Raw genomic sequence first — 12876 nt, 5'->3', positions numbered from 1 at the left:
TGACTTGTTTGACAATACTCACTGATTGACCAACTGGAAAAGTCCAAGAAACTCGCACTGCAGTTTTACATCAGTCATAAGATTCATTTGGAGCCATCTTTAAGCAACTTCATGTTTCAAGTATTAGTCTTAGCAACTCTAAAAAAAGTTATTTGGTGTGTCACCATTTTGCCAGGATCTGAAGGAGGATCCAAACTGTCACCTAAAAATGAAAGTGCATTTGTTTGGATGTTCAAGAGAAGTCTATGAAACACTCATTCTACTCTGAACTGGATACTGCAGCAATACCAGTATCACTGTCTACAGTGAAGCACGCTTTAAATTCCCATTGACATAGACGGCACTGATTCAGAAAGAAGTTCCTGCTCCATAGCTGACACTTTGCTTAACTGAGATTTTGTTGCTGCCCAGAAGGGAGCTAGATGACCTCTGGGAAAACATTGTCAGAGGAGGGGGAAAAACTGAGCCATTTGGGCCACAAAAACCAGAACAATGTTTGGAGGCTTTCAAACCCAAAACATACCATTTGTCCAGTATGGTGATGGTAGACTCATGCTGTGGGGCTGTTTTGCTACCAGTACTTGAGCATTTAATGAAGTGGATGAAACAATGAAATAGGTGGACTGTCTCCAAGTTATCCCCTCAAAGCAAGAGAAAAGATGGTCAAAAGCTGGGCATGTGTAGGTCTAACACCAAACTTATAGGATATATAAATCTCTGTCCATAATCTTGTTGAAAATGTGTTGACTTTGTTACATAAAATAGCGTGACAGGAAACCAGTTAATTGAAATAAACTCTACCAAACTCTACCAAGGGGAGTGGGAAAATATCCCTCTAGAAATATGCCAGAATCTTGTTGATTACTACAGTAATGTGTGGTTAATATCTAACTTGCTAAGCGACATTTACCCAACTGTTAGTGTGGGAGCATATTTGCATTGTAACCTTTATTCAGAATAGTTAAATGTAAACCTCTAAAACCTTGTCTTTGATTCAGGGTGGGCTGGGATGACATAAAGCAGTTGGCCTTTTCCGCAGCAGACTCAATGACATGTCCCTGCAAGAACTTATCAGGTTATAGTAGGTTCATAAAGCTTCGAAGTATCCATACCTACAAGGCAGTGGACACAGAAGCAGGTCTGTAACTCAGCTGAATGGAATGCTGTCAAGAGTGTGAACATGTTTATTTGTGTAACACTCAGCCCAAGCTCATGAAAAAAAAAAACGTTCAACACCACTAATGTACATCTTTCATTCTGAGAATTAGTTTTTTTCTGAAAAAGTCTCTTACCTGCATCTTATTGCTGATTTAGGCTACAGGTTAAAGGTTTAAATAACAGATGATACTATATCTGTGATTATCGTACAATAAATCTTTAATAGTGCATTAATATTTTTGAGACATTAACTTAGAAAATTATAGTTTACATCAGTGGTTCCCCACCCTGGTCCTCAAGTACCCCTGTCCTGCAAGTTTTAGGTGTGTCTGTGTTCCAGCTCAGCTGATTCAAATCATTTTATGACCTCCTTTGCATACCATTAAGTGCTACAGAAGCCTCTTTTTGGGGTAAGATAACTGTCAATAAAAACATATACCGTATTTTTCGGGGCGATAAGACGCACTTAAAAATCCTTATATTTTCTCAAAAATTGATGGTGCCCCTTATAATCCAGTGCACCTTATATATGATTACCGTACTCGTAGTGCTTACTGACTGATTTTATATGATACAATGCACTCAGAAATCTGTCAAAATGCTGAAGTACAACTTTGGTAAGGAAGGAATTAAGCCGCTCTGCTCAGTGGATATTCAGAGCATTATGGTACACTGTGTCACTATATGATCGGACCCCTGAGTTGTCTACAAGACTGCCTGACTGTAATGTCGAAACTAGATGTGCATTCTTGAAAAGGCCCCCACATACTCGGGCATACTTCACTCCCTGGAGGTCCGTGCATACTCGAGGTGTACTCGAGGTGTACTCTGCATGGACTCCGGGCATACAGGTACGTGATGTCACACTACAAACTTCTCTGCGGTAAGAAGTCTTTATATCATACTGTTTTATGTGACACCGAACTTGATACACTGAGCTACTCTAAGCAGGCGGTCACAAGGATGCATGGCATCACAGTATCTGCTGCTCTGAGACTGGAGCCAGCTGGCTAAATATTACAGTAGCATTTAAAATGTAAGTTAATTACAGTTGTACTATATTAGCCAACAATTATTGCATAAATAATTTTCAATATGAATATTGCACTCACTAATATCATGATGACCATATATTTGTAATATATCATGCAGCATGCCTATGCTAGCATGGACTAGATGTAAGCAGAAGATTCTTAAAGTCTTGCAAAGTTTGAAATGGGTCCCCCATAAATTGGATTTGTAACACCAGTGCAGATGATAAAGTGAACTTAATTTCTGGGAATCTGGAGGTCAGGAGAACACATCACACTCAAATGGTTTTGCTTGTCAAACCATTCCTAAATCCTTTTTGCTCTGTGGCAGGACCCTGTCCTGCTGAAAATGGCTCGCAGCAATCAGGAAATACAGTTTCCATGGAATGGTGCACCCGATCTTTAGCAATCCTTTGGTACATTCTCCCCAGAATATTGCCCAAAACACTTTATTGGGTCATAGTGCATTTTTGGTGCCATGTTTTCCTTGGGTAAGTGACACTTACATGGACACCTATCTTTCCATTTGCATTATAGGAAAAAAAAAGTGATTCATTAGACTATGCCACCTTTTTTTTCATCGCTCTACGGTCCAGTTCGGATGCTCACATGTTGATTGCTCGCTTTTAGCGTTGCTCAAGCAGCACCATGGGCAGTGGGTACACTCACTGGTCTGTGGTCACGCAACTCTGTAAGCATCAAATGGCAAGAAGTGTGTATTTAGACAAGTTTCAAACAAAACTTGTTTTAATTTCTTTATTAATTTCAGTTTTAGTAGCTGATCACAGATCAGGCCTCACAGGCATCCTTCACTCCCTAAGAGCTTATTAGTAAGTAAAAGTACACAAACGTATTTTTTTAGCACCTTTCACAGAAGAAAAACTACAAAGTGCTTCACAGCAAAAACAACTGTTAAAACAACACAGGTGAGCCTTGGCTGTCTGATAACCCTTTTGCTGACTCATCTCTGTTCCTTCCTTTGAGCACTTCTGGTAGATCCTGATCCTTACAGACCAGAATATCCCCACACATGGGAAAGTATGCTCAGACCCAGAAGCTATCATAATCTCACCCATGTCAAAATCGCTCAAATCTTTAGATTTGCTCCTTCTAACCCTTTGAAGACAAAATGTGAACTTTTTCTATTATACATAGCACCAAATAAAAAGTGCCAAGAATATATCATTTGTTTTTACGTGAAAATGAGTCATAAGCCTGATCCATGTACATTTAATAGTGTGAGATCGTTTTGTAAGCACAAATTTACACAAAAGCCTAGAGTATCTTCCAGAAGATCCTTTTGTATACTGTACTTTTCCAAGAACTGTACCTTCGGGTACAAAATATATATCTTGTGAATCCACTGTATTGTGGATCAGTAAGCAGAAAATAGTTCAAAGTGTTAGATGTTATACAAGTTCGGATTTTAACTTTAGGTCAGCTGAGCAAAGGATAGCTCTTTCTGACGTCCAACTTGTGCTTGATTCAATTTGTCTCCAGAAACTCGATACTGAGAAACTGAAGTGTTTGATGTTCCCTGGCACTGGTGTGAAACAAATATGGGAAACCTATTCATAGCTGTCAGCATACCTTAAGATAAATCTGTTAAAAAGCACACACACAAGCTTTAAAGGTTGTAACAAAATGTGTGTTGTTGCGTTAATGATTAGACTGACTGCTTTGTGCAACGCGTGTTTGAAAGTCCTTTAAAAATCAATCACCTGATGCTTAAACGCTTGTATGTGAGCTTGCTCTACGTCACACATTTACCAGAATATGGTTCAATAATATCAGTCAATCTTAGTGAAATTTTACGATTCACATTTCCTTAAAGGCATATTCATTTTTATCTGATAAAAACAATAATAGTTGTTGCTCATGTTGCTGTTGTGGTTGTTTTTAATTTTAGATAAAGTCAAAGTTAACGTACAATGGCTGCTGAACTCTGAACCCAACCAATCAGAGCAAACTAAAGTTACTGAGGAGGTAAGCACCCTCTGCAACTTCAGTTTTGACGGAAAGTCTTTACTTATGCTGTCAAATAGTGCTGTGATAGGCGTTTCATATCAACAACAAGCCTTTCTCTCATAAGACGCTCTTTCAAAGTAAAGCAAGGGTTCCAGGAAGCTCTAAATCTGCTTTGGAAAATGACTGGAGGCATGAGATAAAGACAAATACTAAGAATCAGGAACAGCCAGCCAGCCATTTTCCACCAGTTATCCGGATCTGGGTCATGGTGGCTGTAGGACTGCAAGATTCAGTTACTTTGTTCCTGATCATTTTTTCTTTAAATGAGCCAATAAAATATTATGAAAAGGTGGCTAACAGCTAACCTTGTTCGATTACAAACTTGTTCAGGCCACGTGGACCTTTATTTTGTCACATTACAACCTTAAGCTTTAATGTATTTTACTGGGAAATGTATGTGAGACAGATTGTGTGTTGCCCAGACTGGTGACCTGCTTAGAGTGTACCCCTCCTCTCGCCCATTCAGCGCTTGAGATAGGCACCACCAATTATCTCTTTGGGACGATATTTAACAAGGATGGTGACAAAAGTCCCTCAAACCTTTCCTCGTTTGGTCTTGCAGGTACACACAGGGTACAAAAAAATTGTAACAAAGTAGATAGGCTAAAACTGCTGATACTGGTTTACAGACATGTTTTCACTGAAAAACATTGGCAGCTGTGGTTACCAGAATCTTTCAGTAAAAAATACATTAAAATTGTAAACCAGTTTACCAACCTACCTGTGTATTTTATGGTGCGGACTGCTTGTTATCTTTACATTTTTAAATGTATATTTAACAGGTTTTTTTTATTATATATTTTTTTAAAGTTTTTCGTGGCATTAGTGGCACTTTTTATTGAAAGTAGGCTGACAGAGAGGGGGAAGACACTTTTTCTTTTAAATTATCGACAATTTGTTTGTTTGCATGAATGAATTCTGGCCACAAAGTTGATACAAATCATGGGTTAAAGGAATAAGGTGGAGGGCTGTGATGCCATGGTGCTACCCCAAACCCTTTATCTACAGGAAGTTAATCAGCCTGAATTTCAGAGGAAGTTTCCTCAATTTCTCCTAGGGTGTTTGTTTAGACCAGTGGTTTTCAATTTTAAAAACCCAGTCCAGAGATCAGTCCCAACCATTTGCATTTCCAGCTCCAAAGCATAGGCTCCATCCAAATACCCTTAATAATAGCTTATAGCTCCTGTTCCTTGACCTTTGACAGGGTCAACAGTAAGAACTCTATCGTAGGGAGGTAAGGAGCTTCGGACTGCTGTACCGAATTTGGACAGCCTTTAACTCTAACGTCATTACATGATGGAATCGCACATGGATGATGTGAGTCAACTAGTTTAGATTACCGTGCTGTTAATGTATTTTATATGCTGAAAGACTCGTCTCTCCTACTCCACCTGTATGGTAGCCTAGGGTTTGCTGAGGAGTGTTGCCTACTGTGTAAGGGAGAGTTAAAAAAAAAGGTCTCCGCTTAAGATAATAAGTGATTTTGAGTTATCCAGAACTTCAACCATAGTTTTTTTCCACTGTGCTTTCACCCCATAACATAAGCAAAGTTAGTCCAAATATAGTGGACTGATAAGACAGCACCACGTTTTAGAGGTGTTTCATGGATGCTGACAGTGGTGGTTTATGAAATGGGCAATGGCTTACCTCCCAGGGCTGCTCTTAAAGTAAAAGAAAATTCTTCTGTTGGTTACGCCTTAACTAAATTTTCTTTTGCTCTTTTTCATTACCATTCAGTGAGAAATGGACACCCTTCAGTGTTGTGCATATTGTAAGCACAGTAAGAAAGAGTGAGAATTCACTGAAGCAGGCGCATGATTTCTGGCAGCTATAGATTTGTAGATATAAAACTGTCGTGATTTGCAGTTGTCGCAGACCAAGAGTGCAGCGAAGGCGACACAGAGCCATCAAAAAGGTAAGTAACTGTAATGAACAGAACACACACTGCACTTCAGGTAAGGTTGTAGACAGATAGACCGACATGTTAACCATGGTTAACTATGGTTAACTAAGGATCCAGCGAAAACTGAACAGTTCCAATCCTGACCTGGGATCCTTCTGCGTGGAGTTTGTATGTTCTCCCTGGGTACTCTAGCTTCCTTCTACAGTCCAACAACATAACTGTTTGGGTAACTTGTCTCTCTAAATTTTCCTTTAGTTTGATTGTGTGCATGGTTGTCTGCCCTATGTGTCTTTGTATTGTGTGACCCTGGAAGAATTAGCAGGTGTAGACAATAGATGAACGGATGGATAGATTTGTTTTATTAGGGACAAGACTAAGGACAAAGTGATCATTTTAGTTTAGTAATACTAAACTAATATTTCTGATCAGTTCATATTATTATTATTATTATTATTATTATTATTATTATTATTATTATTATTATTATTATTATTATTATTATTATTGTTATGTAAAATGGCCTTTGCTGGGGAAATGGGTGCACAGTAAAAATCATATGGCAGGATTTTGAATCTGAAGCATTATAAAACCTTTACTCAAGATACCAATTAAAGTCTTTTTCAATAATAGTTTAATTCTAACATCACCTACACTGTTTTAGCAACAAATTATATCCTAAACATTCAGGTTTTTCTAAAAATACTTTATTTATAGTTTTCAAGTTTTACACAGACTGTAACAGGAAATACAGGAGAAAAAATGGCAACAAAGAGCAACAAAACAAAAAAGGCTGCCAGGCATTTTTAACTAGATAGCCATACTGTTCAGACAAAGTTGTCACCCGCCCAGAGCAAGGGAAAGTCACATGAATAAGGAAATCCAGTCTGAAGGTCTGAATTCAGGTCATTGGCCTAGGCGTCCCTAATGTGATCTGAACAACAGTACTGGTAAAGCAATTCACAAATTCCGATACCAGCAGCTGGTCTGGAGGGAGCCAGAGATTTTCAAGAAAAGGATAAGTGGTAAGAGTGAATTACATATTTGTGTGGGCAATTTTCCTTAGTGTAATGTCTGACTTGAAGACATCGAAAGAAATTTGAATTTGGAAGATTAAACGTGGTCCTTAATTGAGTAAAAGATGCAAATTTGCCATCAATGTACAGATCTAAAAAATGTTTTGATACCCCTCTCCCTCCAGACCGTAAACACCCCATCAAGTTTTCCAGGCTTGAATGAATGATTCTGGCATATTGGAGCATTAAGGGAACACGGGGAAACTGACCGGCCACCTTTATCTGGCTCAATATTCGCAAAGCATGCTTCAAGGTCAGATTTTGTTTAATTGATCCATCTACCAGGGTAGAACCAGAAAATACTTGAGCAGGAAGTGAAGAGTTTCTGACTGCAGATGCTTCTAGTTGTAACCACAAAGGGCTCCTATCCGTTAGTTTGCCTCCACCTTTCCAATAGGTAAGAGCCCATTAGTTAGCTGCTCAATAGTAGTGTTCAAAAATAGGCTGACCAAGACCACTTTTTTTAAGAGGTTTATGTTTGTGGGCTACCTCACTTATTCCTTTTCAGTGTTTCATAAGAAATAATTTGACCTCTAATATATACTTTGAGAGTCTCCCACAGTATTGAATCATTCAGCTCCCCATTTTCATTAATCTCTTGTGAACTGTGAAATGTGCGAAGGGTTGTATTCCTTAAATTCCTAATCTATGAGCAAAGAAGGGTTAAAATAGCAACTACAGGCTTGCCCAGGATAAGATAGTTGAAGTTTAACGGTGACTGTGATCTGATATCATTATGCTGTGATTCTTAGTGTGGTCAATAATTGATATCAATCTAGAATCCGCTAAGAAGTGATCAATTTGTTTATATGATCTGTGTACATGAGAGTAGAATGAGTACTCGTGGTCAGATGGGTGCTGTAGTGTCCAGATACACCACCTTCAACGACCTTATCAAATTGTTAAGTTTGCACAGAAAGGATTTTGGGTGGGGGAGCGGAGGAGAACCTAACCAGATATGGATCCAGATGACAAATGAAGTCAACCTCAATCAATATATGAATTGAATTGTCATCCAGGATCAGATCAAACACCTTGTGAAAAAAAGCTGGGTCATCTGTGTTTGGTCCGTAGATATTAACCAGTACAATGTGAAATAAATTGATATAGCCATATAAAATTAGAAACCTGCAATTTGAATCAGTTAGAATTGGCCTCTCTAGTACAGCTCTCCACTGGTTTAAATCCTACTTAAAGGACAGGGACTTTTTTGTATCAGTAGGTGACTTTACATCAGAAATGACAAAATCACATGTGGGGTTCCCCAAGGGTCCATTCTAGGTCCCCTCCTGTTCAATATCTACATGCTCCCTCTAGCTCAGATCATAAAAAACAACATCAGCTACCATAACTATGCAGACGACACACAGCTCTACATTACCATGTCACCAGGTGACTATGAACCAATTCAGGCACTGAGTAAATGCCTAGAAGAAATCAATGCATGGATGTGCCAAAACTGTCTTCAGTTGAATAAAAACAAAACAGAAGTAATATTTTTTGGACCAATAGAGGAGAGATCAAGAGTTAGCACACAGCTTCAATCGCTTCAGCTAAAAACCACCAATCAGGCCCGAAATCTGGGTGTAGTGATGGACACAAACCTGAACCTCCAAAAGCATCTAAAGACAGTTACAAGGTCGGCTTTCTACCACCTGAAGAGCATTTCCGGGATTAAAGGACTAATGTCTCAGCAGGATCTGGAAAAACTAATCCATGCATTTATCTTTAGTAGAATTGATTACTGCAACAGTGTTTTCACAGGTCTGCCTAAAAAGTGGATCAGACAGCTGCAGCTGATCCAGAACGCTGCTGCCCGCGTCCTCACTAAGACTAAGAAAGTAGAGCACATCACCCCAGTTCTAAAGTCCTTCCTCTGGCTTCCTGTATCTCAAAGAATATACTTTAAAATACTTCTGTTAGTCTATAAATCTCTAAATGGCTTAGCACCTAAATACATCACAAACTTGTTATCAGTGTATCAACCCTCCAGACCATTAAGGTCTTCTGGCTCCAGCTTACTCTGCATACCTTGAACCAGAACCAAACACAGAGAAGCAGCATTTAGTTCCTATGCTCCGCTTATCTGGAACAAACTTCCAGAAAACTGTAAAAGTGTGGAAAGCCTGAGTTCTTTTAAATCAAGATTAAAAACACATTTGTTTGTCTCTGTACTGAATTGTGCTATACAAATAAATTTGCCTTGCCTTGCCTTGCCTTGCCCTTATGGAAGAGTGAAAACGGAAAGGTACGGATTTATGGAAAAGAATTCCAACACCTCTGGCCTTAGATGAAAAAGTGACTGGTAGACCTGTGAAATCCAGTTTGCTCTAAGTATTCTATGCTGTGTGGCTTTAATGTGCGTTTCTGCCAAAAATATTATGTCAGATTTCAGTGACTTCAAATGTGCAAAAACTTTACCTCGCTTTATCGGGTGGCCTAAACCACGAACATTCCAAGAGACCAAGGATATAGAGACAAATGTGCTAATCATTTAAGGTACCCTGAAGGAGTGAGAAGATTAAACAAAAAGCAGCAAAAGATAACAACGTTGCAAAAAAAACCCACAACGTCATCATTAAGTTTGGCAGCCAGCAGCAAAAAAGGTTCAAGTAAACAGTTAACAGATACATGAACAAAACCCCCAACCAGTGCTTCCCCAAATGAAGCAAAGTTACCCTCATCCACATCAGGGACCACCAGGCAAAGAGAAAAAAAAGGAGAAAAAACACCTCCAACTTACAGCCCCTCTATGACACACACATCACAGAACAGGTGAAGCATACCAGTAAAAAAATGTCACATTAAGAGTTAACTCAGTACATGTTTAGACTCACTGCACAATTAAAATATAGCCTTTCAGAGATTTTGGTCAACAAAGTTCTGAGCTTCAACTGGGTTGCTGAATACCTTCACTTGATCCTGGTAATGATCGGGGAGCCTGGCCGGGAAGCACGGCGAGTAGCGACTCTCCTTTCTCCCTCAGCAACTGAAGCACCTCACGGAAGCGCCGCCGTTGTGTCATCACCTCGGGAAATATCAAAATACGCTGACTTCTGTAATCCATCGACCACTGTCTCCCGAGCCGCAGAATCTTTTCTTTATCCTGCGGAAGGTGTACCCAAGTAGTTATCGTGCTGGATCTGGAGCCCTGCGGTGATTTGGGCTACCGGCTTGGTAAAAATGTCATCCCCCAACAGCTTAGGAGTTAAATGGGAGACAAACTCGGTCGGCCTCCCTTTCTCTTTGCCTTCGGGGACACCGACAATTTTGATGTTGTTGTGCCTGATTCTCCCTTCCTGGTCTGAAGGTTTGGCCCGGAGCATTTTGTTTTCATGCTGTAGCTCGCTGACTGGAGTTTCCACAGCATGTTCATGGTCTGTGGTCTGGTTTTTGTTGATGGACGGCCTCTCTGTGAGTCTTTTGTTGTTTACATGACAGGCTATTTAGGCTTTTTTAAAGCATTTTTTTATTATGTATGTTACCTGTTAATTGTTTTTCCACATTTAAGTCCACACATCATGCTTTGTGGCACTCTGCATTTAAAATGATTAACTTCAGAGGTCACTTTATGAACACCACAATGTATTGAATAAATACAAATACCATGAACCAATTCAGCTACACAAAATTAATCTTTAAACCACTCAAAATTGTTAGTATACCAGGCTCCTATGTACTCCATAGTAATTTATTGATATGACGGATAATGTCCTCCTTTTTGGTGTTATCGAAATGGTCACCCTATGACATGCTCGTGTTGCAGTTTTTTACAGTCTCAAGGTAACAAGGACACAGAGGCAGTGTGTGTTGTAAGAACATTGTCTTAAATGGTTCTTCATTTAAGACAAAAATCAAGAGTCTGGTATGAAAAATAGTCACAGCGCCCCCACTAAACATTCTGCTTAAACCTGGAAGGTTAAGTCAACTGTTCTCACTAGTCTCACTTGTCCATGATAAAGCAGTAAGAGATGAGACAAACTGAGATGTTTGTATGGATTATGTTTGTATGAGTTGTTATGCCACATAGCCATGGACTAGAATTCAGATTGAATTGACAACATGTACCATGGGGGAGAAGTCGGGATGGGTTGTAAGCAGAGGAATTCTACACATCCACGCAGAGACAGCCTCTCACAGCTGGATGCCCTGCTATAGAGCAGACTACACCTCTTTTTTTTCTCCCACTTCTTGCCTGGGACTCTGGAGGAGAGGGTGGGTGGGGAGACCAGCCAGCCATGTGGGCCTCATGGGGCTCGACAGACCCACAAGCTGAGTAAAAATGTGCTTCTGTGAAACTCAGTTCCCGCTGTGTCATTGGGACAGCGATGAGTAGAAACTTGTCCTCTACGGAGCAGAGGACCCGACTGGGTTCAGGGACCTGACCGGGCGGATTAAAGATAAGTTTGCAGTCTCACTTCTGCGCAATGCTGGAGTGAGAGAATGCTGAACCAGCTTTGTTTATTTGTCCTCAGCTGGTACAGGAAAGCTGACTCGAGACGGCGCGATTCAGTCGCCTTCCCTCACCAGACAAGCAGAGAGCTCAGAGACTGCATGCAGGACATCAGGCCGGCCTACAACGACAAACATTTCGGCTAGCTGCAGAGCTGCTAGCCCGCTGCTGAGATAACCAACGTTTTCCTGGACCACTGCTTTCCCTTGGACACCCAAAGTGAACCGAGGCACACCGAGGCACCGACAGGTTTGGCAGAGAAATTAACAGGGAAAGTTAAATGGTTTATTTAGAAGGTTTACGTAATGCGTTAACATGGTGTTTTAAAACACATGGAGCTGACCGACATAGCTCCCATTAGCAATTTGATACCATGCCATTGCTGATGTTATTTGAGTGTGTTTTTATGGTTATAAGAAACGTAATCTCCACAAGGATTTTATACATTGATGGGATATTAATGTGTATGTTATCCGGTCCACTCATTGTGACGAAAATAAAAAAATTTAAAATTAGCGCCGAATGTCTGCTAGCCTAATGCTATTAGCTTCTGGTAACATTCGCTCTTCCCGGATATGCAACTACAATTTGTTTCAAACATAAGGTTTGTTTCGTTTCGCTCCACTATCGTTTGATAATGCTATGAGCATTATCACCACATTAATATGGAATATTAATGTCGACTTAAAGGTGTTTTGTATAACTTAAGAAGTAACCTATTTTAGCGACTGATTGCTACAGCGACTCCTAGCCTCCTGGAGGTATAATCTCATTAATAAAATCAAGCATCCCTAAAGTTTACAGATTCTTACTGAGAAAATTATTCTTTAAAATGTTATTTTATTAAATAATGCTTTGTTTGGATCGGGATGATACTCTGATGATGATGACTACCCACTTTTATTTTGTCTCTTGTTTCTTTTGTATGTACAGTACATAGTTCCTTAGCTTAGCTTGTCTTATCTCCATTGTGCTTAGTAGTTTTAATTAAGTTTCACTAGCCTGGTAGAGAGGATTTGTTGATTGAAATATAGTTTTAATTCAGACGAACTGCAGTGATGTTCTCTGGATGTTCATTTTATTTCTGTTAATAAATTCTTGAACTTGAAAAGAAGTTGTCACTCATTTATTGTACATGTGTGCAGAGTTTGCTGTTAAAAGACCGCCAGTGCTCGAATCATCCCTTTCAAATATTATCCTAACAGTATAACAATAACAATATAAATACCT

The sequence above is a fragment of the Fundulus heteroclitus genome, chromosome 18 (assembly GCF_011125445.2).
Source record: "Fundulus heteroclitus isolate FHET01 chromosome 18, MU-UCD_Fhet_4.1, whole genome shotgun sequence".
Classification (NCBI taxonomy): Eukaryota; Metazoa; Chordata; class Actinopteri; order Cyprinodontiformes; family Fundulidae; genus Fundulus; species Fundulus heteroclitus.
Note: the sequence above shows the minus strand (reverse complement) of the source record.